The sequence below is a fragment of the Macaca nemestrina genome, chromosome 10 (assembly GCF_043159975.1).
Source record: "Macaca nemestrina isolate mMacNem1 chromosome 10, mMacNem.hap1, whole genome shotgun sequence".
NCBI lineage: Eukaryota > Metazoa > Chordata > Mammalia > Primates > Cercopithecidae > Macaca > Macaca nemestrina.
The window spans coordinates 5,069,419-5,095,223 of record NC_092134.1 but is presented as its reverse complement, the minus strand read 5'-3'; the positions used below and the strand labels follow the sequence as shown (position 1 = coordinate 5,095,223).

Sequence of the window (25,805 nt, the reverse complement as noted above, 5' to 3'; positions counted from 1 at the left end):
TTTAGAAATATTTCCAATAAACCAATTTATAAAGGAGGGACCATAGGAGGAAAAGGCCAACCCTTCAGCACTGCATTCCATTTTTGGCCATACTCCTAGAAATTATAATTATAACCCAAAACAACAATCCACTCATTAACAATCTGCAAATAACATGCAGTTCAGGATGAAGTTTCTAAATTGCCTTCAGCCAGAGGACTCTCCAAACCACTTCATTGTCATGATCAACATGGAAAATCAATTTTCAGAGCAGTCTGAAGAACGTGCATATTCTTCTTCTAAATATCGTGAATATTTAAATATTGTATTGAATATCCTAATAGCATATTTTGAAGGTTTGTTTTTCTGGAATACATTTAAGTATAGAGAGTTTCATGATTTAGTCATAAACACTAAAAGAAAACAATTATAGCACTTGTCAAATAAATACATAGAACAATTATACTAGTGGTTCACCAATCCCACACTGAGGAGCCTTTTTTTTTTTTTTTTTTTTTTTTGAGGCAGAGTTTTGCTCTTGTTGCCCAGGCTGGAGTGCAATGGCGCAATCTCAGTTCACTGCAACCTCCGCCTCCCAGGTTCAAGCCATTCTCCTGCCTCAGCCTCCTGAGTAGCTGGGATTACAGGCATACACCACCATGCCCCATTAATTTTATATTTTTAGTAAAGATGGGGTTTCTCCATGTTGGTCAGGCTGGTCTTGAACTCCCGACCTCAGGTGATCCACCCACCTCGGCCTCCCGAGAAGCCTTTTAATTAGGAGAAGAAGCAGGCAAACGTTGGTCTCCTGCCCTCCTTTAACTCCCCATCTCATGAATTAGATTTTGTTTCATGAGGGCACCAAAGAACTCTCATCTCAGTCCTTTCTTCATCAAGGGCTAACCTTGTTTTAGGGACTTAGTAGAGGCATGCTAAGATTACAGACTCTGAAGTCAAAGTGCTCTAAGTTCAAACATCAGCTCTTGTACTACTTAAGATCTTTCTAAATTCAGCCGATCGCGGTGGCTCATGCCTGTAATCCCAGGACTTTAGGAAGCTGAGGCGGGCAAACCACTTGAGGCCGGGAGTTTGAGACCAGCCTGGCCAACATGGTGAAACCCTGTCTTTACTGAAAATACAAAAATTAGCTAGGCATGGTGGTGCACACATGTAATCCCAGCTACTTGGGTGGCTGAGGCACTAGAATTGCTTGAACCTGGGAGGTGGAGGTTGCAGTAAGATGAGATTGTGCCACTGCACTCCACCATGGGCAAGAGAGCGAGACTCTGTCTCAAAATAAATAAATAAATCCATACAATTCATGTTACCTCCTAACTATTCCATTTCCTCATCTGTAAAAGAGGCATTGAACATATTGTAGAGTGTAATTAGATTACAATAAAATAATGTGGGCGGATAAAAGCTCAGTATATTCAAAAACTTACTATTTTTGTTTGTCTCCGCAATTCATGAAATTAGGAGCAAGTAAGTTTTGGGCTGCGATTTGGCTGTATGCTGTCTTATTGGGAAATGCCTGAAACATTTTTAAAGTATTTTATTGTTGGTTTTAGAAAGTGAGGAAATCAGATTTTTTTAATGGGCAGATATTCCACAATATTTTTTAAATCTCTAAACTATGTGCTTATGTTATTGTATTTATTACAAATATTTATTTTTAAATATTTTGTCTTTATTATTTTGACAAGTAATAAATGAAGAATCTCGCTGGATTTACTGGGGATGGGAACTGAGCATGGGGGGTTACTGAGAAGAGCTGCAATTTACTACACACGACTGACACTGTCCACTGGTCAACAGCCACACAAAGGCTCCTCTACACATGCCACCATGCCCTCCTTACCGCTGGCTCAGAAAGCCTGCTTCTACGAATCTGCTACTATTTATTATATTATTGTTTTATTGCTTGAAGAACAGAAATTGGAAAGCCCTAACTGAAATAGATAACTAGGGAAGCATGACTTTCCCTTGTGTGTCCAGAAGCACCAGGTATAAAGTACACAGGACACAATCAGGGGTTAAATGAAAAAGAGACATGTTAGATTTGGTGGTTTGACATGGAGTACTGAGCTGTCACGAAGATAACGGTGGATTAGATGCAGCATCATTGTGTTCTGAGAAAGTGATCAGATGGATCAGGCCTGTGAGAGGAGAAATCTCTGGGCAGATCCTGTTTAAGTCTGGAATTATTCGTTGTCCAACCAGAAATTCCAGGTCCTGCTAACAATATGCTGCCTTCATGGATATCCAGAAGCCAAGTGGAAAGGAACTCATTTGCATTTAAATTAAATTTGTATAAATATTTTAGTAAAAATAAATAGAGGCAACCTCAGTCTTGCCTAGAGTTGTTCCTCTTTGGCAGGAGAGGGAATAGAAATTGCCTATGTTATTGTGAGCCCTCTCCAGGTACCCAGAGAAGGGCAAGGGGACCCAACCTCTGAAGTAATGCATTTTCCACTGAACTACATTGTGAGATAGAATGAATTCAGACTTTCCTTTCCTCTACTTTTTCAAACCAGAATGAAAGATAACCCTATATATTTTCTAGAAATTTCTCAAAATTCTAGAAATGACCTCAGTTAGAACAGAGTGAAATGTGGATCTAATTAAATTCAAGAGATGAGGAGGTGGAGGCAGACTACAACAAGAATCAGCAATTCAGTTTGCAGTTGAAGCCACCGACTAAGTGCCTGTTCCTGGAACACCAAGCTCATTTCCACTATCTGCTCACAAAAGGACAGGAGTGTTCTAACGTAGCAGAAAGAAAGCTTAACTTCCGGTTAGGGAGTGAGAATTTCGACAGGAGGGCGGAGGAAGTCTAGGGTGGGGTCTTGGTCAGGGAGACCCTCTCTGGAATGGCTGTAACAGGGTCTAACCAGGACAGACAGTAAATCTGGTGATTGACAGCTTCCAGATGAGCGGGACCTAAAGGATTTCCAGCCCAGAGGTGTGAGCTTAGGGCTGCCAAGGGTGCAGATGCAGGGCCAGGGCAGCCTCACTCACATCTGCAGCCGTCCATTCCCATGAATTCTATGTAAATGGAGCCCCCCGGAGTTGTGCTAGGTGTGGGCGAGGTCCCTGTTGGAAACTGAACATGGCATAGTCTGGCAATTTTGTCTGAGACGGTGGCAGTTAAATATCTTCTTCAACCTTCCTTCCAGCTCTGTACAATCAATACTTCTCAATTTCCTAAATTCTAAGTACTCAACTTTCCCCATAAACTGGATCTTCAATCACTACATCTTGACTTAAAAGATTCCCTTTAACAGGGAAAATGTATGTTCACCGTTATTGATGGAAAAAGTCAAATTCTATAATATATTTTAAAAGGTTCATTCTGAGGCAAATATGAGTGACCACAGCTGGCTCAAGGCATAGTATCAAGAGTTCCTGAGGATATGTGCCCAAGGTGATTGGGTTATAGCTTGGTTTTATACTATACATTTTAGGGAGACATAAGACATCGGTCACTACATGTATGGTTTACATCGGTTTGGTCCAGAAAGGCAGGACCACTCAAAGTGGGGACCTGAGGGTCATAGGTGGATTCAAAGATTTTCTGATTGGCAACTGGTTGAAACAGTTATTATCTAAAGACCTGGAATTATTACAAAGGAGTGTCTGACTTAAGATAAGGGGTTCTGGAGACCAAGGTTCTTATTATGTGGATGAAGACTCATAGTTGGTTATGCTTTAAGGCAATAGATGGCAAATGTTTCCTATCCAGACCTTTAAAATGTTCCGGACCCTCTGGAAAAGACCTAGTAAAGAAAGAGAATTTGCTACAGAATGCAAGTATCCCTCACAAGAGACAACTGTGCAGGACCATTCTAAAGCATGGCAAAGAAATACATTTTGGTGTAAAATACTTTGATTTCCCTCAGAGCCTGCTATCTGTCATGTGATATATGAAGGTCCGGTTGGAATTTGGTAACTTATTGTTACAGAGAGTCTGCTCTATCAGTCTTGAGATCTCTGTTTTAATGTTAATGCTGGTCAATTGTACCTGAACTTCAAAGGGAGGAAGGTATAATGAGGTATGTCCAACCCACCGCCCCCCACTCATAGCCTGAACTAATTTGTTTTTTGTTTTTTGTTTTTTTGAGACAGACTCTCACTCTGTTGCCCAGACTGGAGTGCAGTGGCCCAATCTCAGCTCACTGCAAGCTCCGCCTCCCGGGTTTACGCCATTCTTCTGTCTCAGCCTCGCAAGTAACTGGGACTACAGGTGGCCTGAAGTAGTTTTGCAGGTTTCTTTGGAATCCCCTTGGCCAAGAGGGAGCCCTTCCAGTTGGTTGGGTGCTTAGAATTTTATTTTCAGTTTTCACCCCTCATGTTTGTTCATATTGAGGTCTATTTCTCAAATATGTCGATGCTCCTGAAAGTCAAATGATAGGAATATGGCAAATAGCTATGCATTTGATGAGGTGGTGTTTCAGATGGCATGAATTTTTCAAAGTTTCCATGTAGAGGAAATGGCTAGCAATGTGAATCTTCATGTTTCCATTTTGAAATGAAGATATGTGCCTGTCATATACTGGAAAATCAATAAAATTCTGTTGAATAAATGTTGTAGAAAGAGGTTTATAAACATTCAGAGGAAAGCTGAATTTTCCTGAAATGATCCCTATTTCAGTTCCAAGGGCTTTATGTATTAAAAAATACCAAATATTCTTCTATTTTTTTTCCGTTACAGCGCTCACAAATGCACGTGTGTCCTGAGAATCAAAGGGTCAGCCTTGGACACATCTGGCATATCAAGTAAAGGATTTCTCTGTAATTTTTGAAGAGATCTGGTATAATGTGTGCTCAAATGTTCTGAAGTGTTCATGAATCACTTAACTTGTGACTGACTCTAGAATTGTTTGTTATGTTTTCCATGAAAAGTGTTGTTTACACACACAGAATCTACTGCCTGCTCAAGCCTGCCTAGCTAAGCCATAATGTTTTCCAGGGATTCACTTCTCACCATTACAGCCTTGGACGGGGCAGGTCTGCTTGACCCTGGAGTATTCTAGTTCCCTTGCAATCGCTGTTCAGGAATGTATAGACCTATGACCTTACTAAGATGAACAAGATATAAGGAGAATTTTACTAGGGGAATTCTAGTAAAAAGCTTTGCTCTTCTAAAAAAAGAGATGTAGGAAGCTAACTGCTGCCTTCTTTATGAGGAGCCTCCTACCTCATTTGATGGCACTTGGAATTTCAGGTGCTACCTTACCACTAGTCTAAGCGAGACACCATTCTGAGGATGGCTGTGCAGAAAGATGAATGGAACCTTGGACAAGCTGACATTGCTGAACTGTTGACTTTGCCAACTTAGCAACCCCACTCCCTGCTGCTGGATCTTTGGGCTTTCTAAGAGAGAGAATAAGATCCTTCATTGCAGAAGTCTGATGAGCCAGGATTTTCTGTAGCTACAGCTGAAAACATTGAAAAGATACAACTTATTTGTAAATGGCCATGTTTTACAGAAAACTAATTGTATTAGAAAAATTCATTTTCTCCTCAGAAGATCATGAACTTCTTGAGGGCAGATATTGTATTTTGTGATTCACTGATGCTCAGAACCAGGCACAGTGAGTCCTTGTGATGCTGTTTTGTTTAGTTTTGTTTTCATTAAATTTTGGGATAACTCGTGGTATTCTTAAGGCTGCCTCTTCAAGTATGCTATAGCAATTTTCTCTGCTTTGCACTCTGAAGACCATACAGGTGAATAAGATTTGAATATATCCCCAAATAACTTTAAATATAGTAGAAGAGGCAGATGTACACACAAGGTATAATCCATGGAAAAATAGGAAATAGGAAGACCATTATGATATTTTCTATCAAGCAGAATTGAGTTTTTCAGCAAATAACCGTGAAATGAACCATAATGGCTTAAACATTAGAGATTGCTTTTCCTCATGTGACAGAATTTCTAGAGGTTACTGGAGTTAGTACAGGAGTTTAGAGGAATCAAGAGAATGTTTTGGAATCCTTTGGCTTTTTCCTTATTATTGAAAAGTGACCGCTGTATCTCATGCCATCACATCCTAATCAACACAAAAATATCTAGAAGAGATGATGCCAGCCATATCTCTCCTATTATCCATAAAAGTTTGGCAAGAAATGCCTCACAGTGATTTATACATAGACTTGTAGTTTAACTTAGGTCAAACAATCACTCTCATCTTTAAAGATGACCTGAGAAAAGGAGAATAAGTCTGTCAGTCACCTTCAGTTAGCCTTACCACTGCCCGAACAAAGAACGGGCAATTTTAAGCTTGAGAAGTAAAAGAGACTGAGAAAATAGACAGCTATTAGAGAACGCCACCTACCTGATGTATGACATTGAGCTGGAGCCTGGAAATAGTTGAGGCTAGAGAGGGAGGTAGAACGAGATTATGAGGCTGTGGCTGGGCTGAATAGCTTTGTCTATTCTCCAAGAGCAAAGGGGAAGAACATGGTCCCATGATGGTACACCCTGGGCACACTCAAAGACTGTGAGAAGGAAAGAGGAATTAATTTCATTTAAACATGATCACTTGACAAGACGTCCACACTATATCTACAATAGGTTTTATATGTTTTGTCTTGGAACTTGTCTTAGACATTTAGGTATTGAAAACACTAAGATGAAGAAGACAGAGAATTGCTTCATGCTTTTATTTCCCCCCACACCCTCCAAAAGGAAGTTGTTTAACAAAGTTGCTCGCCTCTGGAGGAATAAATTGTAAATGGGATTTAAGTTTTCATTAGTAGCGTATGATTGGGTAGCTATGTAGAGGTAAAGAACTTCAAGTTTAACCAGGACATTATCTGAATTTCCCAAAATATCAATTTTAAACATAACTCACTGTTACTAATGTTTGAAAATGCAACTTCACAAATTAATTGGGATATAATTCATAGACCACATAACTGTGCATTTAAAGGGTACAATTAAATGGTTTTATTAGGTTCACAGCTACCAGCAAAATCTGATTTTAGAACATTTTCACCCCGCAAAAAGAAGCACTGTGCCCATTGCCAGCCACTCCCATGACCTTCCGTCTCCACCCTCCAGGTGCTAAGTAATGACTAATTTACATTTTGTCTCTACAGTTTTGCCTGTTCTTAACATTTCATACAAATAGAATCACATAACATATGATGATCTCTTGGGACAGGATCCTCTCATTTACCATGATGTTGTTCAGGTTCATCCTTGCTGTAGGATGCATCAGTAATTCTTTTTTTTTTTAATGGATGAATGTTATGCTGTTGTTTAGATAGACCATAGTTTGTTTATGCATTCAAGTGGAGACACATTTGGGTGGTTTTCATTCCATGATTGTTATGACTATATTGCTCTGAAAATTCTTGTACAAGCTTTTGTGTGCACACATTTTCATCTTTCTTAAGCGCATACCTAGGTGTGGAATTGCTGGGTCATTTAGTAACTATGTTTAGCTTTTTGAAGAACATTCAACTCTTTTCTAAAGTGGTTGCACTATTTTATATTCTCACCAGGAATTATGAAGCTTTCCATTTCTCCACATCCTCATCAACATTAGTTATTACTTGTCTTTTAATTGTAGCCACCCTAGTGGTTGTGAAGTATAACCTTACTGTGGTTTTGATTTGCATTTCCCTAATGGCTAACGATGTTGAGCATCTCTTCCTTTGCTAATTGTCCATCTGTGTACTTTTTAAAGAGAGAAATATCTTTTCAAATACTTTGTTGGAGAATGACATTCACTGGGGCAGGAGGCAGGGGTGAATGAGGCTAGAGATGGAAAGAGCTACACCCACATCTGAGCTTGATAGGATCTGTCATGTTTTGTCCATTTCAAGTATTCTCACTGGTGACTTACACTCTAGAAATTATTGAGGACCCCAAAGATGTTTTGTTTCTATACCTCAGGTGCATCTATATTTAATACATTATTATAACAATATTATATGATTATACTAATATATAACATTATTAATACAATATTAAACATTGAGATATTCAAAGTATTCATTATTTCATTTAAAACTAACAAAAACAAACCTATTAAAAGTGAATATACATAAAATATTTTTATGAAAATTACATTTTTCAAAAGAAAATTACTCTGAGGATACCAGCATCATACTATATTTTTGCAATTATGCATAATGTTTTCTTTAATAGAAGACAGCAGGATTCTCATCTCTGCTTCTGCATTCCATCTGAGACAAGATGTTTGAATTGAAGCAAATGAGAAACATTAAAAAAAATGAAGTAAATAAAGAAGCTATGGCTTCACCCCAGTACATTGTTGTTAGGAGAAACAGCGGCAAATCCAGGAAACTAAAGGAAAATCAGTGTTGCTAGAGAGAGATACGGAACTGGAGCTGGAGAGGGAGGTAGGACAAGACTTTGAGGCTGTAGCTGGGCTGAATGGCTTTGTCTATTCTCCAAGAGCAAAGGGAAGAACGTGGCCCCATGACAGTGCATTTTGGGCAAATGAGACTCCTGAACTGGGGACCTTGAAACAGGAGGGCCCACATTACCAGCCGTGTAGGAAGCCTGGAATGAGGAGAGGCTGGAGAGGGAGGTAGGACAAGACTTTGAGGCTGTAGCTGGGCTGAATGGCTTTGTCTATTCTCCAAGAGCAAAGGGAAGAATGTGGCTCCATGACAGCATGTTTGGGCAAATGAGACTTCTGAACTGGGGACCTTGAAACAGGAGGGCCCACATTACCAGCCATGTAGGAAGCATCTGTTCAGTGGCAGAATGCAAAGAGGATGGTAGGGGGGCACTGCCTCCCCGTGTAACCGTAATAGGTCCCTACCCAACACATGCAGCAAGTCAACACCTGGAGGCATGGGGTTGCAGCAGAGAAAGGGCTTTAATCATAAGGCCACCAAAGGAGGACGTGGGAGGAAACCTCAAATCCGTCTCTGCCAGGAATTTGGGGCTAGGGTTTGAAGAGATTTGGAGTGGGCTGAAGGGTAGAAATTGTTGATTGGTTGAAGAATGTAGGGCAAAGCCATGGGCCGGGGAGGGGAAGAAGCTATATTCTCATGCTGATCTCATTCTTCTGTGGGGGGTCTACACACTAGTTGCTAGAATTTGGGGTCTGAAAAACATCCTAAGCAATCTGTAAACAGAAGCCCCATGAGCTGACTGTCAGACGTCCTGTCGACAGGAGCAATGGGAATGCAAGTCAATCCTTCAACGGTCTAATGACCCTGTGTCCAAACTCCTGTCTGTAGGAGCAACAGGAAAGCACCAGGTGAGGACCTGGTGCTACTGGGCTTCTAGCAACAAGGAAGGGGCCAGAGTACAGCCTGAGGCATCCTTACCTGTAACTCTATTTCTGTCCAAAACCTTGTATGCAATTCTTATCAATCCTAGGGGGATGGCTTCACCCAGGGCCTCGCATGGGAAAGGCTGCTGAGGTCAATAGTGACAGCAGTGGCAGCCCTGGCAGTGGAGGAAGTCACCATGGGTGACTGAGAGGTGTCTCTTTCCAAGTTCTGTGCTGAGTGCACATTGCAGTTTGGTTTTCTTGCAGGAAGGAGATTCTGAAATTGAGTTTAGCATGCAAGACATTTATTTGGGAGTGTCCTTGATATAAACATCTATGGGAAAAGGGGGAGAAAGCTGGCAAAGCAGGATGTTCTGCTGGGAGGTGGTCCTGGAGGCCTCAGCACATTCTGTTTGTGCTCAGGAGCCCACATGGCCTGTCAGAGCTGTGCTGCATGGGGTCAGGCATTTACTCCTCAGCAATGGTAACCACCCACGGGGTCCACCTTGCCCACTGCCTAAACACAGTGGATTCATCAAGACAGAGGAATTGCAATAGAGAAAGAGTAATTCACACAGGGCCAGCTGTACGGAAGACCTGAGTTTTATTATTACTCAAATCAGTATCCCTGAGCATTTAGGGAGTAGAGTTTTTAAGGACAACTTGGTGGTTTGGAGGAAGCCAGTGAGCCAGGAGTGTTGATTGGTCAGGGATGAAATCACAGTGAGCCAGGAGTGCTGATTGGTCAGGGATGAAATCACAGGGAGTCCGAGCTGTCTTCTTGGGCTGAGTCAGTTCCTCGGTGGGGGTCACAAGATCAGGTGAGCCAGTTGATCAGTCTGGGTGGTGCCAGCTGATCCATCAAGTGCAGGGTCTGCAAAATGTCTCAAGCACTGACATTAGGGGCAGCTTAGGGAGGGTCTGAATCTTGTAGCCTCCAGTTGCATGACTCCTAAACCATAATTTCTAATCTTGTGGCTAATGTTAGTCCTACAAAGGCAACGCAGTCCCCAGGCAAGAAGGAGGTCTGCTTTGGGAAAGGGCTGTTTCCATCTTTGTTTAAACTATAAACTTTGTTTAAACTATATAAAACTATGTCCTTGTTTAAACTATATAAAACTATATCCTTGTTTAAACTATAAACCAAGTTTCTCCCAAAGTCAGTTCAGCCTAAGTCTAGGAATGAACAAGGACAGCTTGGAGGTTAGAAGCAAGATGGAGTCAGTTAAGTTAGGTCTCTTTCACTGTCTCAGTCATAATTTTGCAAAGGCAGTTTCACAATTATTACTATTATTGACTGTGAGCCACCCCTAAAAGGGCATGACCTTGGTGGGAAAGATTTTCTTCACTGGCAACAATGCAGACGAGATTTGAGAGCTGTCTTCTGGTCATTTGTGACCTAAAGCTGAGCTGCATGTGTGGGATCGGGTGGTCTCGGGTCCACATGCCCCTGTCACCTTGGTGTTTTAAATACTTCATCTCATTCGCTCTTCATATCAACCGTTCGAAGCAGTGACTTTATTTTCCTCTTTGACAGGTGAAGAAACAGACTCAGAATAGTCCTTGAGCTTGCCACTGGGAAGTGAAAATCAATTGCTTGAATAAATGTAAGGACTCAGGTAAGAGGCATGGGTACAGACCGAGACAGCCCTAATGTCCCTCTTGGTTTAACTCTTCTTGCTGCCTCCAGGTCCCTGGTTTCCCTATTCTTAGAGCATTTACTTTAGAAGACTTGCCACTGGGGCTCTTTCTCTCTGCCCCTTGGAGATGCAAATCTGTTCCAAATCCTCCTGCCAGAGTTAAAAACCTGGCCCGTCTTTCTCAAGGACCTGGGAGCCATTCCTTTGAAATACAGTCATCCAGGAACACGGGCTGCCCTCTCTCTCTGTCTCTGTGGGAGAGAAGGAGCCTAACTTCAGCGGGAATCTTGCTCCAAGTGTTAAAACTCCCTCTTGTCGTAAAGATACGAGAAAGTTCACTTTTCCTTTGGGGAAAGTCCATTCACCAAGAAGGATGGCCTACAATTCCCTGACCCCAGGTCTTCACACACACACACACACACAGACACACACACACACTTTCTTCAGAGGAGCTGTGCTCAAACTGAGTTCTGGTCTCTTTACCGTATTGCAGTAGCCTTGAACGAAGCCTTCCATAACTCTGCCCAGTGCAATTCAGTTTTGACGGTTCCGTTCAAAATCGTGGGCTGGAAGATACGCTGGAATCAGGTTTAGAAACTCTAATGCATAGGTGAATGAGATAGGCAAGGAGAATTTGGCCATATACAAGATGGAATGGGGAAGATGCTGGAAGGTGGAGACCCCACTAGGGGAGTGAATAGCGTCTCCCCAAAATTACTTCTGACACCCAACTCCTGGCACCTATGAGCCTTATTTTGGAACTAGGATTTTTGCAGGTGTAATTGAGCTAAAGATCTTGAGATCATACCATCCTTGATTTAGGGTGGGCCCTAAATCTAAATATTGGTGTCCTTATAAAATAAAGCAGGGGAAGATTTGAGACACAGGGATGGAGGCCTGTGAAGACAGAGGTGGAGACGAGAGTGCAGCTGCCACCAGCCGAGGCAGGAAGACCTGGAGGCAGCACAGGCAAGGGAGGATCCTCCCCTAGAGCCTTCAGAGAGAGTGTGACTCTGCCGGCCAAACTTCCGGCTTCCTGTACTGTGAGAGAATCAACCTGTATTGTTTCAGGCTGTTAAGTTTGTTGCGTCTGCCTCAGGAAATGAAGGCACCCATCTAAAAGCTCCATGGTCGTTACTCTGAAGAAATGTGTTAGTAGATCCCTTAGATTTGCCAAAAAGTGCCAGAAGTCTGTCATTTGTTGTCAGATCCTTTTATTTTTAATTTTATTTTTTTAATTCTTAATTTTTACTTTTTATATTTTATTATTTGTTTATTTATTTTGAGACAGAGTCTCACTCCGTCAACCAGGCTGGAGTGCAGTGGCAGGATCTCAGCTCACTGCAGTCTCTGCCTCCCAGGCTCAAGTGATGCTCCCACCTCAACCTCCTGAGTGGCTGAGACCACAGGCACTCTCCCCCACAACAGGCTAATTTTTTGTATTTTTGGTAGAGAGGGGATTTCACTATGTTGCCCAGGCTGGGCTCCACAATCTACTTACCTCAGCCTTCCAAAGTGCTGGGTTACAGGCTTGGGCCATCACACCTGGCCTTAGATCCTTTTATTTATTTATTTATTTATTTATTTATTTATTTATTTATTTATTTTTTGAGACGGAGTCTCGCTCTGTCGCCCGGGCTGGAGTGCGGTGGCCGGATCTCAGCTCACTGCAAGCCCCGCCTCCCGGGTTCATGCCATTCTCCTGCCTCAGCCTCCCGAGTAGCTGGGACTACAGGCGCCCGCCACCTCGCCCGGCTAGTTTTTTGTATTTTTTTTGGTAGAGACGGGGTTTCACCGTGTTCGCCAGGATGGTCTCGATCTCCTGACCTCGTGATCCGCCCGTCTCGGCCTCCCAAAGTGCTGGGATTACAGGCTTGAGCCACCGCGCCCGGCCGATCCTTTTATTTTTAAATGTCAACAAACAACTGATGTTTTTTCCTCAGTTCTTTGCAGGCCAGCATGTAAGGGGGAAAGCAGGTAAGAAATAAGCCTCCGGGGGCAGGCACAGGCTCCAAGTACCACATTAAAAACCTAGATTTGATTTCGAATTTGAGCTGCATTGAATTGTTTCAGGTGAGTGGTGAGTTCTGCCTGATGGGGTGACAGTTGTTGGTCCTGAATATGTTTACTGTCCTCCTAATTCAAGGTCAGAGGGAGCATCTTTCTTTCTTTTTTTTTTTTTTTAAGACGGAGTCTCGCTCTGTCGCCCAGGCTGGAGTGCAGTGGTGCAATCTCGGCTCACCGCAAGTCTGGCCTCCTGGGTTCACGCCATTCTCCTGCCTAATCCTGCTGAGTAGCTGGGACTACAGGCGCCCGCCAACAAGCCCGGCTAATTTTTTTTTTGTATTTTTATTAGAGACGGGATTTCACTGTGTTAGCCAGGATGGTCTCAATCTCCTGACCTTGTGGTCCACCTGTCTCAGCCTCCCAGAACGCTGGGATTACAGGTATGAGCCACAACGTCCGGCAGGAGCATCTTTTGCTACTTAAGACGTGGACCTGTGTCTCAGCCTAGAAGTGTGAAAGAATGAACCTGGATAGTTGAGTAGAAGGCACATCACACAAAACACTGAAACTGCCTTTGCAAAAGAGCAGTGAGAGAAGTCTTGTATGGCTGACTCCATCTTGCCTCAAGCCTCGCAGGCCAGCTATCTTCACTCATTCCGGAGCACAGGCCAAGCTAACCATGGGAGGAATTTATAGTTTAACTGAGAGCAAGGATGATTAATAGTGCCTTCCTAAAACTAATTCCTCCTTGCTCAGGGACGAAGAACTGATGAAAGGCCTGAAGATGAGGATCATGGGAGGAGTCTGAATTCTGCTAAAATGTAGGCATCGTTTCTATCATCCTTACTACTCAGGAGTCATGTGGTCAGAGGTCACAAGATTTGAGCCGCCCCCAATTGCTCCTATGGATAACTTCGCTACTATAGAGCCTAAAATTGGTCTCTCAAGATGTTTTTCAGACCTTTGCATTCTGTCAATCAACTGACCTCACCTGGACTCATGAGTCATGACTGAACCCGTCCTGTGGCCCCACCTGGAGATAAACTCAGCACACAAGGATCATTTTCCCACACTTCTATGATTTCATATCCAACCAATCAATGGCACCCATTTTCTAGCCTCCTGTTCACCAAAGCATCTTTGAAAAATCCTAACCTCTAAGCCTCTGGGAAGACTGATTCAAGTAATAACTCTGTTCCCTGCATGGCTGGCCTAGTGTCAATTAAACTCTTTCTTTACTGCAATACCATGGTCTCAGCGAATTGGTTTTGTCTGTGCAATGGGCAGAAAGAACCTGTCTGGTGAGCATCTCCACACATTCAGGAATTGTCTATCTAAGACAATGGAGTTATCTTCACCCTCAACAAATGTCTCAACTCTGTGACATTTTAAGCAAATCTTAACTTTGACTTATGAATTCAAGAAGGAAAAAAAAAGTAAGAAACTGTGATTGTAATAGTTCCTCTGGATGTCCTCCCCACTGGAGACAGGCTCCCTTGCTGTTGTGTGGTCACTGTTCTTAGTAACCTAATGAAATCTACACTTGCAAATGAAGTCCTGGGGTCCAGACTAAATGTTCACAGTCTGGCCACATGCTAATATTTCATGTGCTAGCCCGTATCTTTAAATAGACTCATGGAAATGTGTTAAATGATATAACAGAATAAAAATCAAGCTTAACTTAAAGATGAGTCTTTTTTTTCTATATGAGGAAATAAAGCAATTGAACATTTCTTTGCACTTTATGTTAAATTAAATCCTAACATGTATAGAAAAAAGAAAAAATGCACTCTGATGATGAAGGAACTGAGTGCCAGGGTTTTTTTTTTTTTTTTTTTTTTTTTTTTTTTTTTTTCTGAGACAGAGTCTCACTCTGTCGCCCAGGCTGGAGTGCAGTGGTGGTGTGATCTCGGCTCACTGCAACCTCTGCCTCCTGGGTTCAAGTGATTCTCCTGCCTCAGCCTCCCGAGTAGCTGGGACTACAGGCAAGTGCCACCATGCCTGTGTTAGCCAGGATGGTCTCGATCTCCAGCCAGTGTCATTTTAGTGAATGAAAACAGTGAATCAAAACCCACAAAAAACCATTTTTGGCCATCAATTGGTTTTTATTGTATTTGAAGATAATCTCAGCCATTTGCTTTGCATTGGAATTCACTTTGTTTTGATCTGTTTTGCTAACAAATCAGACATTCAGTTTTGCGCACCCCAGGGGCAGGCAGCACATCTGTTTTATAAACCGGTGTCTACCCATTGCTTTGCAGAATACCAGACATGGGTGCTCCAATCCATGTAGTGTTGAGGCAGTGAAGTTTGTGTTCCAGGGACTTCAGAATTCCTGAATGTACTGGTGTTGATAAAAGGGGATGAGATGAAGTAGAACGATCGTAAACTTAGAGGTTGGTAACATGTGTCCTAGCCCCTTGTCTGTGGTAAATCTCAGGAAAACAGTATGCCCTTCTTGGGTTTCATTATCTCATCTGTAAATGAAACTGTTAGACAACGTCAGTACAGAGGACATGTGCTTTGGCTGGAATGTGAGATAATTTTAGGTGTTATCAATCTTAATGTTAAATAATATGGCCGGGTGCAGTGGTTCATGCCTGTAATCCCAGCACTTTGGTAGGCTGAGGTGGATGGATCATGAGGTCAAGAGATCCAGACCTTCCTGGCTAACATGGTGAAACCTCATCTCTACTAAAAATACAAAAATTAGAGCACACCTGTAATCCCGGCTACTCGGGAGGCTGAGACAGGAGAATTGCTTGAACCCGGGAGGCGGAGGTTGCAGTGAGCCGAGGTCGTGCCATTGCACTCCAGCATGGTGACAGAGCAAGACTCCATCTCAAAAAAAAAAAAGTTAAATAATATTATGAGGAATAATTTCCCATTAGCATCTTCTTTTTTCCTTCTGGTGATACAGAAGGATCATCTTCTATTGTAACAGCATTTTTTTACACTTTTTGAGCTCCTATTTCAAAGAACAAATCCATGTTCAGAATTTTGGAGGTATGATTATGTAGGTAGAGCTCTATGAAATTGCTCATCTTTATTATATTTATTTTTGTGGCAAGATGTAGTCATTTTTTTCACTTAGAGTTCAAGAAAAGGTTCATTTTTAAATAGATGAATTTAAACGCAACAGTGTGTCAATTTATAGATAAATACTGAGAAACAGAATAGGTAGAACTTAGGAGTGGCAACATTTGCTGGTAGTGCATAAGTCAGTGATATTCATGGGATCCTGCAGGCTGGTGTGTCAGGACCTTTGTCATCTTAAAATTGGACCTCTCTGTCTACCTTTCTTTCGAAAAGTGCTGTAGTTTTCTTGGAAGTGGAAAAATAAATATACCTAAACACACACACAAACAAAAACTGCATGGATCAATTTCTCTTCAGGTAGACATCACTATGTGACTCAACAGCAGCCAATAAGATGGAAATAAAGGCTATGAAGTTATTGGATGGCATCTACAAGGAATACTTAGATGAGGAGGTGACTCTGGTGGCAATTGTTCTTTTGTCTTTCTCACCTTCCTTCTTGCCCTGTCTGGAATGCTGAAGTGATGGCTGGTATACAGATGACTTCTTGTGATGTTGAGATAAACGTGAGAATAAAAGTCAGCGATTACAGATGGCAGAGAAGGGAGAGAAAGATAGGATGTAGGTGGATACTGATGGAACTAAGTTTCTATTACACAAGTTCTACCACTAACCTCTGGACTTTATGATATTTGAGGGAGAAATAAACTCCTATTTTAGAAGAGATCTATGTTACCTGCAACTGAACGGAATGCCTAGTTGGCACATCCTATGTGCTCCAAACCTTCCTTAATTTCTATGTGTAAGGCATACTTAGCCTTTACCCATTATTCTGTTCACATCCATTCACTCAAACGGCCTCCCAACTCTTTAGTAAAGAGTTTACTATAGTCTACTCTATTACCAAGGCAGATTCTGGAGCAAGCCCCACAAATCATAGATTGAATATCCACTCATCACAAGAGAGAGATTTGAAGATACTTCGGTCCAAACACATTTTAAATTTCCAGCATCTTTGGTGGACGTTCGTGGTGGTTGATAGGGTTTAAATGACTTGTGATTCAAGCTCCATATTACAATGTAACAGTACAAAAGTTCGTGTATTTTTTTTTAATTTATTTTACTTTAAGTTCTGGTATACATGTGTAGAACATGCAGGTTTGTTACATAGGTATACATGTGCCATGGTGGTTTGCTGCACCTATCAAACTGTCACCTAGGTTTTAAGCCCCACATGCATTAGGTATTTGACCTAATGCTCTCCCTCATCTTGCCCCCAGACCCCTGACAGGGCCCAGTGTGTGATGTTCCCCTCCCTGTGTCCATGAGTTCTCATTGTTCAACTCTCACTTATGAGTGAGAACATGCGGTGTTTTTCTGTTCCTGTGTTAGTTTGCTGAGAACGATGGCTTCCAGCTTCATCCACGTCCCTGCAAAGGACACGAACTCACTATTTTTTATGGCTGCATAGTATTCCATGAGTCTGGATTTGGTTATAGATAGAGCTGGATGTGCCTTAGCTATATCTAATGGGTTTTGACATGTTATATCAATTTATTACTGCTTTTGTAAATGAATATATTAAGAAGAAAAATTACAAATGACCCTTTCTTTACAAACTTTTAGGATAAGCAAGTTCAGTTATTAAAAAATGGATGTGTGCAACATACAGAGTAATTCTTTTCAGGAAATTAAAAATGATTAAAAATTATAATCATTTTGATCCCATTCAGATATTACATATTTAACTGTGAGATAATTCTCAGAGATAAATGTCAACTTTTAAAAAATGTTAAATAAATTAAATCAAAATGTCCACTCTAAAATAAAAAATTAGCTCCAATTATTTCTTCTTTTTAAATTTTTCCTTATAGTTGTAAAAATAAAGTGAATGTTTTGGCTCGTTTCCTCATTAAAGTTTGACTTTTCCAGTCACCAGTGTTTTGTTCTTTCTTACAAATGGTTATGTGCCTGGAATGAGAACATTACCCTGTAGGGCATTTGGTGGTGGAAACCCTTCCAATGAGGGAGCAAGCAGGATGCCAGCTTAAAATGATTATAGAGGCAACAAACTCAAATGTTAATAGGTGTTGAGGAAAGGAGTGTGAGTGGGTTTGGAGGGTTGATCATAAGGCAATAGGGAGTGGTGAGGACTGTGGCAAACAGGGGAGCTTCTGCTCTGCCTAATGTAGGGCACCCGGGACACAACTTCAGAGGCTTCTTTTTTTGTGACATCTTTCAATATGTAGGGAAGAGTGAAAAAAAATCTTGTTTTTTAAACTCTGTCATAACAGCAACATAAAATACACTTCTGTGACCTATATCCAATCTGTGTGTCTGTATGGGACTCGGTGACCTCAGTCCCTTAGGACTAGTGAATTATCAGAGATGTCAGGAAAGAACAGGCTGGGTACAAGTGGAAGTTGACTTCTCATCTCAGAAGAATAAAAAAGACAAAGAGATGAGATCCCATCTTTCAATGTACCTTCCGTCTTTGAAGTGAGTCTAATAGCTGGAATAGAGAATGAGTTAAAGCTAATAAAAGTTAGAATGTTATTAATCCAATTTTAATTGTAACCAGAAAATAATGCCATTCTTAGTTATCACCAACCTTCCAATATAAGAATATTTCTCCTAATTTTCTTCCTCTCTGCCCTTCACTAAACATAAATCCAGAACCATGAAAGTCAATTCCTTCTCCCTGGCACTGCTACTCATGACCCATATTAAGTATTCAAGTCTTCTAAATTATTTTACTCTCCATACAAAGAAAATAGCATTAGTATTTATAAGTGAAGACAACTCCAAATATAAATGACAGAACTCTAACTCAACTTAACCATAAAGATGTGTCTTTTTTCACCTAACAAGAAGTCAAGTAGGAATGCCTTTGGGGGAAGTTGATCCAAGGGCTAAATATTGTACCCAAGGCCCCAGGTTCTTTCCATCTCCCCAATCCTTTATTCTTGGTGATTAGTTTGTCCTCACAAGGGCTGCAGATGGCTGTAGCAATCCTAAGTGTCTCATTCAGACATAATAGCAGGCACAAGAAATGACTGTTTCATCCTGTGTCTCTTTCTTAGGAATCTGGACCTTTCTCTCCCGGGTACCCACAAACAGAACTTCCTTGTCATTGGCCAAAATTGGGTCACATAACCCTTTCCACCCTCACTGGAAATGAGGATAGAATTAGCCCATCCCTCAAGTTGGAGTGAATTCAGATTCTCCTGGGGTAAATGCTGTATGCAGAAAGAGTAGATGTCTTAACCAAATCATAATTCAGGACAACAGTTGGTGGATAGGTAACCAAGGTGTGCATAGGATTAATATCACAATTTTGGGTTCTATCTTCTAGTCTCCTGTTTTCCAGTTTTTATAAGCCAACCAGATTGACTATGCCAGCTCATTCTTGTTTCTTGATTTCACTTAAAACAAGACAACCTAGAGATTCTACTTGAAGCCAAACAATAGCAACATTAAAAAAAAGTACTGAAAAATAAGCCTTGCAAAAATCCAAAACGCTGACAACACCAAATGCTGCTGAGGAGGTGGAGAAACAGGAAGTCTCATTCATTGTTGACGGGATGCAAAATAGTACATTCACCTTGGAAGACACTCTTGCAGTCTCAAAAAACTAAACACACGCTTACCATACAATCTAGGATTCACGATCCTTAGAATTTACCCAAAGAAATTGAAAACCTGTGTCCACACAAAAACTTACTCATGAATGCTTATAGCAGCTTTATTCATAATTAACAAAATTTGGGATGTCTTTCAATAAGTAATGGATAAGTAAACAGATACATCTGAACAATAGGATATTATTTAGCTTTACAAAGACATGAGCTATCAAGCCCTGAAAAGCTACCAAAGAACTTTAAATGCGTATTACCAAAAGAAACCAATCACAAAAGGCTACAATCCATTTGATTCCAACTATGTAACTTTCTAGAAAAGGCAAATTAAAAAGATAAGAGGTTTCCAGGGACTGGGAAAATGTAGAGGTAATTGTACGGAGCACAGAAGACTTTCAGAGCAGAGAAACTACTCTGTGTGGTAATATAATGGAGGGTACAAGTCATTATATACTTGTCAAAACCCCTAGAATGTACAACACCAATGGTTACTGACGTAACCTGTGGACTTTGGGTGATAAGGATGTATCATCAATTGTAGCAAATGTACCACAATCGTAACAAACAATTATAGGGATGTTGATAGTCCAGGAGGCGGTATCCGTGCATGGGTTGGAGCAGGAGGTATGCAGGAGCTTTCTGTGCATTCCCTCATTGGGCTCTGAATTTAAAATGGCCCTAAAAATAAAGTATTTTTAATTTTTTTTACTCTGACTTTTATTTTAACTTTTATTTTAAGTTCAGTGGTACATGTGCAAATTTATCACATAGGTAAACCTGTGTCACAGGAGTTGGTTGTACAGACTATTTCATTTGGTACGCCTGTTTCACCTAGGTATTAAGCCTAGCACCCATTAGTTATTCTTCCTGGTCCTCTCCCTCCTTCCACCCTCCACCCTCTGGTAGGACCCTGTGGCTGTTGTTTCCCTCTATGTGTCCATGTGTTCTCATTATTTAGCTCCCATTTATAAGTGAGAACATATTGTATTTGGTTTTCAGTTTCTGTGTTAGTTTGCTAAGGATAATGGCCTCCAGATCCATCCGTGTTCCTGCAAAGGACACAATCCTGCTCCTTTTTATGACTGCATAGTACTGCATGGTATATATGTACATTTCCTTATCTAGTCTACCATCGATGGGCATCTCGGTTGATTCCATGTCTTTGCTGTTGTGAGCAGTGCTGCAATGAACATTAGCATGTGTGTGTCTTTAAGATTAGAATAATTTATATTCTTTTGGATATATACTCAGGAATGGGACTGCCAGCTAGAATGGTGGTTCTGTTTTTAGGTCTTTGAGGAGTTGCCACACTGTTTTCCACGATGGTTGAAGTAATTTACACTCCCACCAACAGTGTTTAAGTGTTCTTCTGTCTCTGCAATCTCACCAGCACCTGTTACTTAAAAATCATGTTCTTCAGCCATCACATTTTTAAAGGCAAAAACTGAGGCCCAGCTTAACAGGAGTGAATGGGTCAGAGGAGACTCCAGTCTCATTCTAAGTGCCCTGAGTACATGGATGTCCACTGCAAACTGGAAGAAAACTGCTGGGAAGTTTTCTTCCTTCCACTGGGAGGAAGAGGTTATGATAATGCCCTTCCACCTATGCCTGTTACTTGTATTTCTGATCCAGATAAAAGCATGACATTAAAAATGGATTTGTGGGGAATTTGTGTTTTGAATCATCAACTGATTTTTTCCTTGGTATTTCTTCTTAGTCTTCGCTCTTTTTCACATTTGTGAGGTCAATTCAGTTAGCATTCATGGCACTGGAGAAGAGATGATATGCCAAAGAAAAACCTCCTGGGTATTAAAATTCTGAATTCTAAAGTAACTCAGAACATATAATTTAAAAATTGATAAAGTTGAGGAAGGTTTCCTGCCTTCAAGACCAGGCAAGATACAGAAAAAAAAGAGGACCTGAAGGAAAGTTTGGTTACCTAGTAACATTTGTCTCAGTCTTGACTTTGGAAGTCACTGCGGGTGGGATTTCTGAACTGATGGAGGATAACATTCAGGTATCTAATAGCAAGGATACTTACAAAAAGTAATATAAGTAACTAAAATAAAAAAGAGAAATGTATCTTTTCTCTATACTTGAGCTTGTAGATTGACATTTGTACCTCTACAGGACCAAAGAAATTTAAGTTGAGTCTTCTTATATCCCTGCCAAAGAAGAAAAAAACGACTGTAAATGTTGAAGTCCTTAAAAGTCTGGACATGATCAGATGCCTCTAAATTGGTTATCATAGAGACAAATAAGACAATAGGCAACCTTTTCCACTATTTCCTTTAATTAGATTACATTAACCTTCCCATTTCACCATCGCCTGCTGATTCGCATACACTAGAAGCCTACAGTGGTAAAAGCAATGTCATGATAATAAAGCAAAAGGAGAATCTTGCCAATATCTGGATGTGGGACCCTAAGCCAATTACTGTCCTCTCTGATCCTCAGTCCTGTTACCCACAAAAGGAGAGTGTGGGCTGATATAGATCAACTTTTAGTTTCTTTTGGGTTAATTGTGCAATTTTATGGTTTCAAGTGAATCATTTGGAATGTGTTCTGAGCTTGAATTTATATTTATTTTTGCAACTCCATAGTAATTTTCTATAATTTCTCACAATTAATTTTATTTGACATGTGGAAAAACTTTGGTATATCCTAAACTTTAGATATTATGTTGCTACGGATCAATCCCTGGATTGAAATTCATTTTTTTAAACCTAAAACTTGAATATGGAAGATAAAGTAGTCTCTGAAAAAAATAGAGCCCTCAGCTCATTGGGAGGCTGAGGTGGGAGAATCACTTGAACCCAGGTGTTTGAGAACAGCCTGAGCAACAAGGCAAGACCCTGTCTCTATTTTTTAAAAATGCAAAAATTAGCTGGGTGTTGTAGTGCTGTGCAACTGTAGTCCCAGCTACTCGGGAGGCTGAGGTGGGAGGATCACTTGAGCCCAGAAAGTCAAAGCTGTAGTCAGCCCTGATCATGCCACTGCACTCCAGCCTGGGTGACAGAGTGAGACCCTGTCTCAAAAAAAAGAAAAAAACAAAACAAAAAACAGAAGAATCATCTGAATATTCACTAGATTTGTCCTGGAAGTGTTGAAGAACCATGTTGGACAAGAGAAGACTACAAGAAACAAAGGCTGTGAAATACAGCAAGAGTGGATGAGAGCTGGGTCATTTTTCAGGGGGTTTTCTCAAGGTTGGAGCCCCTTCATGTTCTTGGTGATGGCAGTCTTGACCCTTTCCTGCTGCAGGTGCTGAGTCTGCACTTAAAATGGCCTTTTCCTTCCAAACAGAACTAACAGAACAGTAGGGAGTGTCCAGACAGGGACAAGGAGCACCTGGATTCTGTGTGTACCTATATGAGTACAAGTAAAACAAACCACCCAGCAAAGTAGACAGGTTTAAGAGGCAAAAAGACTGAAATAACCTCTTTTCATATCAAAAGGAAATAAATAATCCTTTTTTGTATCTTAATTAACACTGTACTTTTTAATGCAGCATCTGTTTAGTAGACTTTTTTAGCCTTCCCAAGAGACAAACAGGATTAAAACCATAGTCTGGCACAAGGGATGTAGGTTAGAATTTGCTCCCTGAGGAATGATCTAGACAGCTTCAGAGTTTAGTCATCAGCCTACTTCGGTGCTCAGTAAATCACAGAGCCTAGGCTAAATCTTGCCCGCTACCTATTTTTGTTAATTCAGTTTTTCTTGGAACACAAACACACTCGTTTACATATCATCTATGACTCTGCCATGCAGTAGCAAAGCTTAGCATCTGCATCAGAGACCACATGGCCTGCAAACCTACAATATTTACTATTAGGTCCTTTACCAAAGATGTAGGCTGACCCCTAGCTCACACGTTTATGAGCACTGATGCACAGCAAATGAACGTCACATTTTTATTCCTAAATAAATTCCTACAAGGTGAGTGGTTAAGTAACAATTCTGGCTGAATAGCATCATGATGGGCAAGTGTATTTCTACTAAAACCAGTGGGCCTAGAAGTCCCACACATCTTTGTCCCTGGGAGGAAGTACTGTGTGGATAGAGCCATACCCCACAGATGCCAGCCTGGCAGGATTTTCTTAGAGTATCAGGTAGTTGAAAAATAAATAAATAACTCGTTCGTTGCTGCTCTTTGGCAATATGTTTCTTTCAATTTGCCCACATAGCAAGAACTTCTCAAGGGACAGCCATATGATGATGTGCTTAGAAGCATCTCACCCACCTATGCAGAGTTGAAGAGTGTCCCCCAAGAATTCACATTCTTCCTGTAACCTGAGGATGTGACTTTATTTGGAAATAGGGTCATTAGGTCATTACAGATATGATTAGTTAAAACGTGTTATATTGCAATAAGGTGAGCCCTTAGTCTCATATGTCTGGTGTCCTCTTGAGAACAGGAAGACACAGAGACAGACATGCACAGGAGGAAAATGATGTGAATGGAGACACATGGGGACAAGGCCGAGTGATGACAGAGGCAGAGATTTGAGTGATACATCCACTAGGCAAGGAATGCCAAGCACTATCAACAGCACCAGAAGCTAAGAGAAGGGCATGAAACAGATTCTGCCTTAGATCATACAGAGGGTGCACAGCCCTATTGATACCTTGATTTCAGACTTCTGGTCTCCAGAACTATAAGAGAATGACCTTATGTTGTTTTAGGCCACCCTGTTGGTTGCACTTTGCTGAGATGACCGTAGGACACTAATATGAACTCCATACAACAGCTTACATCTCTGATGGGCATCAGTGCCTGTAATAATTTTCTATTGCTACTATACCAAATTATCCCAAATGTAGCAGTTAAAAATATTGCACACTTACTATCTCACAGTAGGTTAGAAGTCCAACATAGGTCTCACTGGGCTAAAATCAAGGAGCTCACAGGGATGCAGTTTAACTTGTGGATTCTAGGACAGAATTCAATTTCTTGCCTTTTCTAGCATCTAGAGGTCACCCACATTCATTGGCCTCTGGCCCTCCTCCTCCATCTTCAAAGCCAGCAACTGTAAATTAACATAAGTACTGCTTTTTTTTTTTTTTTTTTGGCTGGTCAAGTGAAGCAGCAGAAGTGGAGAAGGAACATGAGGCCTCCTTATGTGGCCGTCTCTCAAATCGGCCTTCTGCACTCAAAGTGCCCTCCATGCACAGCTGAAGTGTCCTTCAGTTTAAAAACTCATCACTTTGGGTGGCCGAGGTGGGCAGATCACGAGGTCAGGAGTTCAAGACCAGCCTGGCCAACATAGTAAAACCCCGTCTCTATTAAAAATACAAAAAATTAGCCGGGCATGGTGGTGGGCACCTGTAATTCCAGCCACTCGAGAGGCTGAGGCAGGATAATTGCTTGAACCCACTAGATGGAGGTTGCAGTGAGTGGAGATTGAGATCTTGCCATTGCACTCCAGCCTGGGTGACAGAGCAAGACTCCGTCAAGAAAAGACAAACAAACAACAACAAAAAACTCATGTGATTAGACTGCACTCCCCTCAATAAACAGGATCATTTCCCTATCTGAAGGTTCTGAACCTTAATCACATCTGTAGAGTTCCTTTTGACAGGTAAGACAATATATTCATTTTCTGCAGAGTTAGATCCAGGTAAGTTTGAGGGACTATTATTCTGCCTACCACATCCTCTCCATAGATTGTCCTATCCCTCATGGTGTCTGACTTCCTCCAAGAACTCCAAAGGAAAGGGATTAAACTTTTTATTTCTTCACTCCTGGATGCTCCTTGGTCCTCATGCAAATCTGCCCACTGTGTCCCCGGAAGAATTCCAACTACATATTTCAGGGAAACCAAATAAATGTCTCCTTCCACTTCTACTAAAATATGCGTATGAGAGCTGCAAGGAACTTTTCTTAAAAGCCTTTGACATCTCCCCTTTCCGCCTTCTTTCTCCTACCTTTCTCATCTAGCTAACCTGAAGCAGGTGTGATGGTTACTTCCAGCCACTGTCGTGGACCAAGGGAAGGCAGAGCTCTGCCTAGTGTTAGGGAGGGAGAATGTCTGAAGGAGTCTGATCCTGATGTCCTTTAGGCTGTCATACCTGACCTGTGTGGCATCCATCAGGACTTTTATTATATTAGAGCCAAATACAGTTTTATCTTATTTAAACCACTCTTTGTTTTAAATCTGTCTATTAATAGGAAGCCAAACTAATCCTATCTGATACAAGAAAGAGAAGAGAATTCCAAGAAAGCCATCTTCATT

The 25,805-nt window shown here is 41.2% G+C and overlaps 2 long non-coding RNA genes across 5 annotated transcripts in view; one reads left to right on the top strand and one right to left on the bottom strand.

Annotated features, from left to right (window-relative positions):
* The window catches only part of LOC112428825 (uncharacterized), an 80,359-nt gene that overhangs the window by 20,139 nt on the left and 34,415 nt on the right, over positions 1 to 25,805 (top strand). For 3 of the 4 annotated variants that reach the window (XR_003020886.2, XR_011608671.1, XR_011608672.1), the window contains exon 2: positions 10,783 to 10,864. This is a non-coding gene — a long non-coding RNA (uncharacterized lncRNA). Of the gene's footprint in view, positions 1 to 10,782; positions 10,865 to 13,648; positions 17,923 to 25,805 lie in introns of those variants that run through there. The other variant, XR_011608670.1, reaches the window with a different exon arrangement.
* The window catches only part of LOC139356602 (uncharacterized), an 86,111-nt gene that overhangs the window by 51,722 nt on the left and 8,584 nt on the right, over positions 1 to 25,805 (bottom strand). Inside the window, exon 2 of the long non-coding RNA XR_011608673.1 lies at positions 6,321 to 6,483. This is a non-coding gene — a long non-coding RNA (uncharacterized lncRNA). The remainder of the gene's footprint in view (positions 1 to 6,320; positions 6,484 to 25,805) is intronic.